The sequence below is a fragment of the Camellia sinensis genome, unplaced genomic scaffold, assembly GCF_055761805.1.
Source record: "Camellia sinensis isolate YWXY unplaced genomic scaffold, ASM5576180v1 Unanchor12, whole genome shotgun sequence".
NCBI lineage: Eukaryota > Viridiplantae > Streptophyta > Magnoliopsida > Ericales > Theaceae > Camellia > Camellia sinensis.
Genome location: NW_028128998.1, coordinates 655,003 through 667,913, shown reverse-complemented (window position 1 = coordinate 667,913; position 12,911 = coordinate 655,003).

Here is a 12,911-nt window from a genome sequence, read left to right as displayed (position 1 = left end):
TTCATTGTAATAGTTGGAAAATATGTAATGGTTTTAATTATAAAATGGATGATAAATTTTGGGGTGTTACAGGTTCGGTTCTGGATTGAAAAATTAAGGAATCGTGTTTTGAGGATCGGTTCCGGATTACACTTCACAGTTTTGGAGTAGAACCAATCCGGATCGTATGCAACTTAGGCAATATTCATATCATAAACCCCTGATAGATACTATCATACCTCTTATATTCATATCATACACTTGTGGAATTTGTTGTGAAATTTGCTTCTAGGAAATTGTTGTTGCACGATGGAATTTTGTTGCTATTGGTTTTTTCTTTTTTTTGGAATTTGGTGATTGTTGTTGTTATTGTGAAACTAGATATTATGTTTGTTTAAATTAATGGTGGAACAATATGCATGCTTATGTGTTGAAAAATTGTGAAATGAAAATGTTATATAATTTTTCTTTGTTAATAGATTATGTGAATCCGTGATTCCAAACTGAACCAAACCAAACCGTATTTAAATAATCTAGTTTGGATTGGTTCCACAATTTAATTGGATTTGACAAGTTCCAATTTTTATAGAACCGTAGACAATGGATTAATTCTAATTTTACGTAAAACCGAATCAATCTGGACCATGCTCATCCCTAATTGTGGTGGTGGTGGTGGTGGTAATAGTCAGTTTATAATAATATATATCGATACATATGTTCACGATTTATAAATTCAATCAGAATTAAATAAGTTTCATATAACTTAAATTTTTTTTCATATTTAGCTTACATTTTAAGAGACACTTAAATTTTTAAGTAATATCAATTATGGTTATCAAACAGACTTAATTAATTATTACTTAATACATTCAATTTTAAGTGATAAATTAGGTTAGCCAACCCCCCCCCCCCCCGGTACATAGATCATTTACAAAAAATATTGTTTTGATCCGTTAGTTGTAGTCATATATTTTCTAATGTTTGTCCTTATAAAAATACCACTGATTATCTATTTTTTTAATATAATTAAATTATGAAAAATGAGATACAAATCTATTTTCTAGACACACTTTCTCTATCTAATGATGTGTAAATGAGATTATTGATTGATAATTAGGGAAGATATGAGAGAGAATTGCCTTAAATATTTTAACCAAATATCACATCATTGAGTTTGAAAAGTAAATCTAATTTTTTAACCTAAGTAACATCACTCCTTAAATTATTTAATTACAATTATTAAGTTGTTCTTTTAGGGTTTAGATTATCTCAAGTTGATGGTCTCGACTTAAGAGAATCCACCCCCGTTTTTTATACCTGGCCCACAACTGTTGTGTCCACAACCCATATGTTAATGGGTTTTTGGGTTTTGACCAATCAACAAGCTTGTACAGATTGGACTTATTTAAAAAAATTAAAACCACTTTCCACTCGTAAGCCCAAATTTTACGAGTTAAAATCAAACTGAATCGTGTTACACATTTTTTATTAGACTTATATTATTAAATTATGCACATTTATTTTTTTCTTTTTTAATAATTCATATGATCAAATTAACTAATACTATTAAAACAATCAAATTAAAATTTAAATTGAAGAAATTAACAAATTATGAAAATGTTATATGTAAAAAGTTAAGAGTTAGAAAGCTATTATGAATCACTGTCAAATTCAATTTTAACAAATTGTGTTTTGTGTTTTTTTTTTTTTAAGTACATTTTACAAGGATAATATGAGTTGTCAAATGTTATTTTTTTAAAATGAATATTATTGATTTTAATAGATTAAAATTGAATTTAATAGTGTTATTTTTTTGGATAATATTCTATATGTTTGGTTTGGTTTTTATGAGTTATTTTTTGGAAAAGTGATTTGAAAACTTTATTTTGATAATAGATATATGTTTGATTTAAAAAAAAAAAAAAGCACTACGCAATTTCAAATTTCTCTCCAAAAGTTGAGAGAGAGGGCTTGATATATTGACCAATTAAAAAAAAAAAAAATTGTCACATTCTGAAAAAGATTTCACATCCCAAAAGTTTGTCAAATTTCCCTTCAAAAATTGTACTAAGATTCTGAAAACTTTATCCTATTTTCAAAATAACCAAACAAAAATTTCAAAATTTTCAAAAAAATGGGTTTAAAAAAATAGAACCAAACATGGTTATTAATTTTTTTTTTTGGACGGGATAGTTTGAGTTGGGCTTAATAAGATGGTTGAATTGGATTTATTCATACGGGCTTGTACAGGTAGGATTCATAGACGGGATCATATTTCATACCTTTATCCAAAATCTTAAATAATCTTTTATGGAATAGAACAAACTGAACAGTTAAACAAGTTGAGACAACCCATAAAACGAGTTGGATAATATTAAATTTTTTATCCGTGAATCATTTGATAACCCCCATCCGCATAGGCTTATATAATAAATGAGTTAAATTATTAAAATCAAACACTCCTCACGGACCTGGTATTCGGTTTCTCGATCGAGTCAAACTTTCCATCTCGACATTTGCATTCAATGTTAAAGTGTTTGGAATGCTTTTCAAATTATAATTTCATCTTTTTATTTACGTTTGACGTTGTTTATGATTTTTCAAAGTTAATTCACATTCCATTTTAAAAATTTTGTCTTATGCGAAAAAATTTGAGTTAACCAGTCGTCCCACCGGACGTTCCACCGGTTGACTGGAACAGTATATATATATATATATATTTTTTTTTTACAATTGACACATGTTAATTTTTATATATTCAAAAAAAATATTTTCCAAATTTTTGAATTTTTTTATGAGTTTTAATAAAGTTTTGAATTGTGTGTTTGGTTATAAGTTGCAAGTTTTTGTATCAAATATTATGTCAAATCAAAAATTCCCCACTCAATTCATAACTCTTTCACCAAACAAATTTTCCGCACTCAAATCATAATTCCAAAACTCACAAACTCAAAATATAACTCCTACTCTCAAATCATATTTAGAAAACTCTACCAAAGGCAATCTTAATTTTTTAGTAAAAAAAAAAAAAAAAAAAAAAAAAAGCACAAACTCATTTACATTTTCAAACGTACACGGTTTGATTTATAAATTTTGAAAGAAATTCAAAAAGATAAATAAATATATATATAATATAAATGAAATATAATTATATTTTACACATTTCTTTGTCTTTTTTTAATTTTTTTAAATCTCCTCACAAATTCATAAACCAAATACAATGTGTTTGAAAGTGTAAGTGGTGATTGTAGTATTCATCCGAAATTTGTGCATGACCCTCTCTATGATCTTGTTGTTCCAAATCTCCATTGCAGAGAAGTACCTAGAAACAATCAAGATCTCAATAGAAAATCGAACATCTCAAATTCTAGTATCTTTTCTACTCAGATAAATTACATTTTTTTACCTTCTAATTTTTACCTGAATTTCACTTTAGTCTCCTATTTTTATTTTTTATTTTTTTACTTGGTTAGTCCCTCATCTTTCAGTTATAAAAATTAAGTTTTTAAAGTTTAACTCAAATTTCAATTTTAGAATTTGAGTAAAAATTAAAATATGAATGGTCAAAATAAAATTTGAATGATAAATTTTTTTTTCTTTGATGACGTAGCCATCATGTGAGCACTTTAGTCTTCAATTTTTATTTTATACCGTAAGTTGATGAAATGACTAAAATAAAATAATAGTTAAAATCTAAAAACGTAGTTATTAAAACATATGAGACCAAAATATATTCAAATAGAAATTGAAGGGTAAAAGTTTAATTTACCCTTTGTAACATGCCTAGGGGGTAACTTGGCACTGAAGAATCACCTAAAACTGAGTCCGAATAAGGAAGATATGCCCGTTTGAAGTCAAGCTTAAGAGTATATTTTGTTGACCTAGCCCAAGACAAAAACAGACCCTTTTTTTTGGGAGGGGGGGTTTTGGTTCAGTTGGGACACCCAATTGACACATTTTCTAATATATTCTCCACCAAATACATATACACTCAGCCTCCATTATTTAGTGCTTGATCCATTGGACATAAGGCTCCACTTTTGTCTCCCATTAGCTTCATTAGTGCTCCATTATCTTCCTTTATGCTCTATTTTATCTTCCACCATGTCTTCCACCATTTTTCCACTCGCTTAACCTATATGTATATATTAGATTATTGAGAGGATGAGGAGGAAGATAGATTAAGAAGTGAACATTTGAGCTACAGAAAACAGGGGAAAAAATAGAGAAAGTTGAGTTTTTGAGTTAAAAATACTCCTATCTTCCATATACACCCTATACATTCTATACAAACTGAAATTCCATCTTTTCTGCATCCACAACTCCAAAAATTCTAAAATACTTGAATTTCAGTAGCTTTGATCAAGAAGAAGAGTGGGTGTTGGTAAAATTGAATAAAAACAGGAGAGATAATCACTTTTCACTACACACACCTCCAAGCCATCATTCTAGCAAGAATTCCAAGCTTTCAAATTGAGGATTGGGAATATAATTTATACACTTGATGGTGATCAACATGAAGTTTGGAAATCATGAAGTTCATCATTTCTTGAAAAGGTGAACTTTCAATTTATTTCATTTTCTTGCATTTCTTACTTATTTTCCTCTTTTACTTTAATTTCTTGTTGTATTATATATTATTGTAATCTAATTGAAAGTGGTGAGTTGAGACTCCCATATATATATTTTTTAGTTCTGTTTTTGTTGTGGAAATCTAAGCAAACAGAATTTGGTCGAGCCTACCGGGCTACCCGGCCCGTTAGTTGGTCGGGTAGCCACCTAAACCTGCGACCTCTAGGAAAAACTAGGCAGCCTTCCGACGTTGAGAAGATCAACCTCCAATGGTCTTTGAGGCGCTTGAAGTTGCTATTTTGTTATTATGGGGGCCGAATATTGGGGCACGTAAAGAGGCCGAATAGTCGGACCTGGAGAGTCAAAATTCATATATTGCATTTGGCCCCCTCTTATGCATGCAAATCCAGCAGTACCCTATTCGGCCAAATAACCAGTTGAGTAAGGAGCCGATTGAAGAGCGGTTTGCAATAAAAGGAGCCGAGTAAATAGTTATACGACGAATTGAAGGTGGGCCCAGCCCAAGGAAGAAAAAGATATAAATAGAAGAACATTATCCAGAGAGAAGTATGTGAGAATTAGTATGCTTAACTTAAGATACAAGCATTCAAGAGAGTATACACTGACTTATCCATCGGAGTGCTGATTCCAGCACCCCCGACCGGAGTGTTCATTCTTTTTCAGGTTACTAGCTGAGGATCACGAGCGTCCCATTAGATCCATAGAGTATTTCCAAACCACTTCACCAAAATAGGTGCCGTCTGTGGGAATACTCAACTACATCCATGGCGGGCGTAACGGAAGATCCTCCGATAGTCGCCGACGAAGCCAACCAGAGAGATGACCTCACTCCAACGAACATGCTGGGACCGGAGAACATCACCGCGAGACGCGCCTTCAACTTCAACTCCGTTGCCCATACCTCACCCTGAACTTCAGCACATGAGACAATGCAACCGATCATGGAACAAGCGAAGCAAAACGAACAGAAGTTGGAAAACATGATTGCTGAAAATGAGCGCCTCCGGTAAGATTTGGCTTTGGAAGTGGAAAAGTCTAAACAAGTCACGTGCCAAGATCCGGGACAACCTTTGAGAGCGGAGGGTTGAAGACCTCGAGTTCGGAGACAAGATAGTGACAGTGACTCTGACTCATTATCCCCGGAGCCCAGAAAGAAGAGACGACTCAAAACTACCAGTTCCGCTGAAGAGAGTCCACGTGTAAGGCATAAGTGAAGACGAAATGGTTCAGACGAAGAAGACCAGCACGATCCCTTTGTGCGATGGATAGCAAAGGCAGTATTACCCAAGAAGTTCAAGGCCCCGTCGTTCACCCTGTACGACGGGAAATCAGACCCCACTGATCATAACTGTCATTATATGCAAGCCATGACACTGCATGCAGATGACAAGGCCCTCATATGCAGAATATTTCTGAGCAGTTTGGGACCATTAACCGTCAGATGGTATTATAAGTTGGAGCCGGCGTCGATTAAGAGTTTCCATCAATTACAGAAATCCTTCAGGGCAAGATTTATCACCAACAAGGTCCAGCCGACGCAAGCCAACTCTCTATGGGCAATGTAGATCCAGCCAGGAGAAACCTTACGAGTATATCCGGCATGCTATTGTGAGTGTTTTAATCTTATCGATGACGCTTGCAACGACTCCATGGCCATCACCGCCTTTAAAATGGATTTGCATCCTGATAGTGCTCTCCACAGTTCCTTGACTAGAAGGCCTCCCAAAACAGTCTGGTCGTTGATGAAGAAAGTTGAGGAATACTACAAAGTGGAAGATGACGCCCTGCGGGTTAAAGCCGGGAACAAGGGCATCGAGCTAAACGAGACAAGAGACGGGATTCACGCCGATCAAACGACCAATGTTCCCACCGAGCTAATGAACAACTTCAAGTAGATAACAAGCGCACAACGCGTGCGAACAAGAAATATACGGAGTTGTCAGAGCCAATCAGCATGGTTATGTCTAAAGTCTAACACCTTCCGTTCTTTAAGTGGCCGTCCAAAATGGTGGGACCTCCCGACACGAGACGACATGATAGACGATGCGAGTATCACAAAGACCACGACCATGATACTGAGAGTTTTTATGCATTGAAAGATCACTTGGAGGAACTGGTACAAGATGGTCGGCTAAAATAGTACGTCCGAAAAGGCAACTCAACCAAAGAAATATCCTTACGGCAGGATTCACCCCCACTCGGCATGATCTGCATGATCTACATGATATACAGCTTGCTAATGGCTTCCATTGTGCAAATGATTCATTCGCATCCCGACTTTCAAAATCAACTCGCTCCGGCCAAACGGCCCCATAAAGCTGGAAGCATTGCTTTTGATGATTCAGATTTGGCCGGAGTGACACTTCCTCACATCGATCCCTTGGTAATCAAGTTACGCGTAAACCGATTCACCGTTGAGCGCATACTCATTGATCTGGGGAGCACATCAGAAGTCATGTATTACAAGACTTTCACTAAACTTGGCTTCACCGAATCTGATCTTTCCCCAGCTCCTTATCCACTATTCGGCTTCAACGCTAATCCAGAATACCCGTTGGGTAAAATCACACTACCAGTTCGAGCTGGCTCGAGAACAGTGGATGCGGAATTCTTGGTTGTCAAGCTGCCTTCGCCGTATAATCTCATCATGGGACAAACTTGGCTATACACCATGCAGGCCGTGCCGAGCACCTATCATCAATTCCCGACTGATTGCGGCGTTGAACAAATCCGCAGTTCCCAGAAATCAGCACAAACATGTTATCTCCTTACCGCGAAGACATCAAGAGAGCTGGAAGTGAATTCTATGGAGGTTCCAGATTGAGAGAGCCTCGACGATGTTGGATGGCTTCCAAGTGAAAAGGCCACAGAAGCCCTGGATCGAGTCAAAATTGCCAGGAATCCGGACAGGTTCTTCATGATCGGTGCCTCCCTGAATGAAGTCGACAGAAAGCAGCTAATTACCTTCTTACTCGGCAACCTGGACGTATTTGCATGGTCGCCGTATGAAATGCCGGGGGTAGATCCATTTGTCTCTCAGCATCGTTTAAATGTTGACCCCAAATGTAAGCTGATTATACAGAAAAGTCGGTGATTAGCCACAGAGCACACTGTCGCCGTTGTTGAAAAGGTTGACCGACTGCTTGACGTCGGGGCAATCAGGGAAGTGACCTACCCTACATGGCTCTCGAATACTGTGGTTATGAAGAAGAAAAATGAGACTTGACATGTCTGCGTTGATTTCACCAACCTAAACAAAGCTTGCCCCAGGGATTGTTTTTCCCTCCCCAGAATAGACCAACTTGTAGATACGATGACACGTCATAAGCGTATGAGCTTCCTCGATGCCTACAGAGGCTATCATCAAATTGCCATGCATCCGGAGGACCAAGACAAAACCGCATTCCTCACCCCAAGAGGGACCTATTGCTATAAGGTTATGCCTTTTGGGCTGAAGAATGTAGGGGCAACTTACCAAAGACTAGTCACTATCATGTTCAAGGAGCAACTCGGCCACACTATAGAAGTATACATTGACGATATGGTGGTCAAGTCCAAAGAAGAGCAAACTCATCTAGCCGATCTGGAAGAGACATTCGGCATTTTACACAAATACAGAATGAAGCTGAACACTTCCAAATGCACATTTGGGATCGGCTTCGGAAAATTCTTGGGTTATATCATCAACCACCGAGGAATCGAAGCTAACCCGAGGCAAATCAGAGCAATCTTGGAACTCGGTTCCCCTCAATCGGTCAAGGAGGTTCAAAAGTTGATAGGGATGGCCGCTGCACTCAACAGGTTCATCAGTCGTTCCACGGACCGCTGTCGACAATTCTTTCATACCCTATGGCAGGGTAAAGCTTTTGAATGGACCCCTAAATGCAAAGCCGCTTTCAACGATCTGAAGACTTATCTTCAATCAGTTCCATTATTGACAACACCATCGGCAGGCGACCTGCTCATTTTATATCTAGCCGTCTCTAACCGGGCCGTCAGCGCCGTACTGTTAAAGGAAGAGCTTAGGGAGCAGCGACCCGTGTATTATGTAAGCAAAGCAATGGTTGATGCCGAAACACGCTCCCTCCCGTTGAAAAAACTCATCCTAGCCCTTGTCATGGCAATAAGAAAACTGATGGATTACTTCCAGGCGCATAGCATCGGGGTACTAACAGATTACCCCTCCGGCCAGTACTATGTAGTGCAGAAGCATCAGGGCGCGTTTCAAAGTGGGCTCTCGAACTCGGCCAGTACGATATTCAATTTCTGCCTAGAACCTCAGTCAAGGGGCAAGTGCTTGCTGATTTTGTGGCCGAATTCACGAGGGCCCTTGCCGACTTCAAGTATGAACAAATTCAACTTAAGCCAAACTGGAGAATTTATGTTGGGGACATTTAGCAGTTGTATTGCGACGGGTCATCCAACCAAAGGGGTAGTGGAGCCAGGGTAGTGATCATGTCTCCTGATGAAGCAATAATTGAGCAGGTCGTCAAACTCGGCTTTGAAGCATTAAACAATGAGGCCGAATATGAAGCCCTGCTAACTGGCTTGCGGAATGCACATCTATTGGGTGCTCGGCGTTTGCTTGTATTCTGCGATTCGAAATTGGTGATCAATCAGTTAAAGGGGGAGTATGCGGCGAAAAATGACCGTATGGCAGCTTACATAAAAACGACAAATTCCTTGTTGGCAAAATTTGACCACCATGAATTGAACCAAATAACCCGTGACCAGAGCACACATGCAGACGCCCTGGCTTGCTTAGCCTCCGCCATTAACTCAGAGATTAAACAGACCATTGAAGTAGGTTTCATCTTAGAGTCGAGCATTGGCTCTTCGGAGGAAATCCAGGTCAATGTCATAGAGTCAAGACCGAGTTGGATGGACTCCATTGCTGCATTCCTGTTTTCCGAATAGCTCCCATCGGGCAAGAAAGAAGCACACAAGCTGCGAAACAAAGCCCTGCGATACTACTTGGATCCGTAAGGAAAGCTTTACAAAAAATCCATTTTTAGTCCATACCTAGAATGCGTTCATACGGATAAAGTCGATGAACTCCTAACAGAAATACATAAAGGTTGCTGTGGTGCCCATTATGGCGGGCGCTCCTTGGCTCATCAAGCTGTGACGTAGGGGTATTATTGGCCAACAATGAGAGCCGATGCCAAATGTTACGTGAAAAAATGTGAATAGTGCCAGAAGTTCTCTTCTTTAACCCATCTGTCTGCTGAGGAGTTAAACTCTATAACCAATCCTTGGCTGTTCACCCAATGGGGACTTGACATCGTCGGACCATTGCCTCGTGGCCCGGGCAACAAGCGATTTTTGATTGTCGCGATAGATTATTTCACTAGATAGGTAGAAGTTAAGGCACTAACGCACATCTGAGCTACCGACGTGAAGCGTTTTGTATGGAGAAATATCATAACACGGTTCGGCATTCCAAGAGCATTTATATCAGACAACAGCACCCAGTTTGATTGCGGTGTCTACCGAGAGCTATGCAGCAAGTATGGTATCCGACCCTATTTCTCCACCCCGGCGTATCCACAAAGTAATGGCCAGGCGGAAGCCTCCAACAAAGCCATTTTGGATGGCACCAAAAAGAGGCTGGAGAAAGCTAAAGGCAGATGGTCGAAGAATTGCCGAGTGTATTATGGGCTCATCGCACTACCCCGAGACGGTCCACCGGGGAAACACTGTTCGCTTTGTGCTTCGGAACGCAGGCAATCATCCCCTTGGAGATCGGACTCCCGACCTTGAAATCAAAAGTTTTTTATACGGGCCGAAACAACATGATGCTGGCCTTGGATTTAATTCTGGTTAAAAAACGAAGAAACTGTGCCCTTGCATCCATGGCACGATACCAGCAGCAGCTTGCCAAGTCATATAACCAACGTGTTCAACTACGACGCTATGTACTAGGCGAATTTGTCCTGAAAAAAGTGCTTCTAGCTACCAGAAAGTCAGCTGAAGGAAAATTGGGTCCTAATTGGGACGACCCCTACCAGATCGACTTAATCGCGGAAGCGGGAACTTATTGGCTCAATGACATGTCTGGCAGGAATCTACCATGCCCTTGGAACTCCACGCATTTGCGTAAATTCTATCACTAAACCCGACTTGTGGGGCATGATACATGTTTTGAATGATTCACCATGTACGGATTTCACTTTTGCAATGCAAAGTCTCATATTCTCTCATTATGAAATTCAGTTCAAAAGTCTTTCGAATAAAGCCTCCGAATTCAGAGCGCCCTTCATGGATATCACAATTGGCCAAGTAAAAAGCCTCCGAATTCGGAACCCCATCCGTACAGGTCACGTTTGGGCCGAATAAGCCACCGGATTCGGAGCGCCCTTCGTGGATATCACGATTGGACAAATAAAAAGCCTCCGAATTCGGAGCGCCATCCATGCAGGTCATGTTTGGGCCGAATAAGCCTCCAAATTCAAAGCGCCATTCGTGGATATCATGATTGGTCAAGTAAAAAGCCTCCGAATTCGGAGCCCCATCCATGCAGGTCACGTTTGGACCGAATAAGCCTCCGAATTCGGAGCGCCCTTCGTGGATATCACGATTGGCCAAGTAAAAAGCCTCCGAATTCAGAGCCCCATCCGTGCAGGTCACTTTTGGGCCGAATAAGCCTCCAAATTCGAAGCGCTCTTCGTAGATATCACGATTGGCCAAGTAAAAAGCCTCTGAATTCGGAGCCCCATCCGTGCAGGTCCCGTTTGGGCTGAATAATCCTCCGGATTCGGAACGCCCTTTGTGGATATCACGATTGGCCAAGTAAAAAGCCTCCGAATTCGAAACCCCATCCGTGCAGGTCACGTGTCAGCCAAATAAGCCTCCGGATTCGGAGCGCCCTTCGTGGATATCATGATTGGCCAAGTAAAAAGCCTCCAAATTCGGAGCCCCATCCTTGCAGGTCACGTTTGGGCCGAATAAGCCTCCAGATTCGGAGCGCCCTTCGTGGATATCACGATTGGCCATGTAAATAGCCTCTGAATTCAGAGCCCCATCCGTACAGGTCACGTTTGGACCGAATAATCCTCCAAATTCAGAGCCCTTCATGGATATCACGATTGGCCAACTAAAATGCCTCCGAATTCAGAGCCCCATCCGTGTAGCTCACATTTGGGCCGAATAAGCTTTCGGATTCGAAGCGCCCTTCGTGGTTATCACGGTTGGCCAAGTAAAAAGCCTCCAAATTCATAGCCCTATCTGTGCAGATCACGTTTAAGCCAAATAAGTCTCAGGATTTGGAGAGCCCTTCGTGGATATCATAATTGGCCGAGTAAAGCATTCAAACATTCAAAATGAAACGCTTCATTAGGTTAAGCCAGCAAAAACCATGCAAACATAAATTAAAGCATACAAATATTCAAAATGAAATGCTTTATTAAGTTGAGCAAGCAAAAACCATATAAACAAGTTGAAGCGCGCAAACATTTAAAATAGAGTATTTTATTAAAATAACCAATAAATACATAGCTGACACCCAATCTGTGTTGGAGCGTTTACAATATGTTTAAATTCTATTTGGCGTCACCCTCGTCATTGCTCTTCTCAATTTCGAAAGCGCCGAAAAGAAAATGATGACGTTGGTATAATGGCGACGCCAATTTAACTCCTGCTTCTTGGAGAGCCTCTGCGGCTTGTAGAGCCTTCATCCACCCGTGCCTAAAGCCCCGATTCTCGCATCGGCATACCTCCTCTGCGAGTTTCTCCTTAGTCTTGTCTATCCCGACTTTTCGGCCGTCGTGGAAGCCCTTTTCATAACCCATAGACCTTGCATTCTCTACTGCAAACATGCTCACCATATCTCGATCGACAATCGCATGACTTATCAGCCGTTGGGTCACTCTTTTCTCCACGACCGAGTTAGATTGTCCGGTCGCGCGCGGCACGGTAGTTTGGGCATTCCTTAGCTCACGCTCGACCTTCTCTGCACGAGCCTCCAAGTTTCGAATCCGTTCGTCCTTCTTCTCTATCTTCCGCCGCGCGGCGCGCAGACGCATGTCGACTTCATAGGCAGTATACAACCATTTCACTGCTCCATGGGTGCCCTCTCGAAACACTTCGAAATCCTGTCGACCAACCATCGACTGCAGAACTTTCGGTGGAAAAATCTGTCGAGCGAACTCGAGTGCTACACCTGGGTCGCGAACAATAGAGTCCACTTTCGTCATCGGTTTATTCCCCACAAAAATAGCAAAACTCAATGGTCGCGGCGTCGCATCGGACTCATTTCTCGGTCGCGGTCGATGGGAGCTGCCCCGTTGCTATTTTTCCCTTCGGGGTGATCTGCTTCAACGACTTGGGGGCTGACGTTT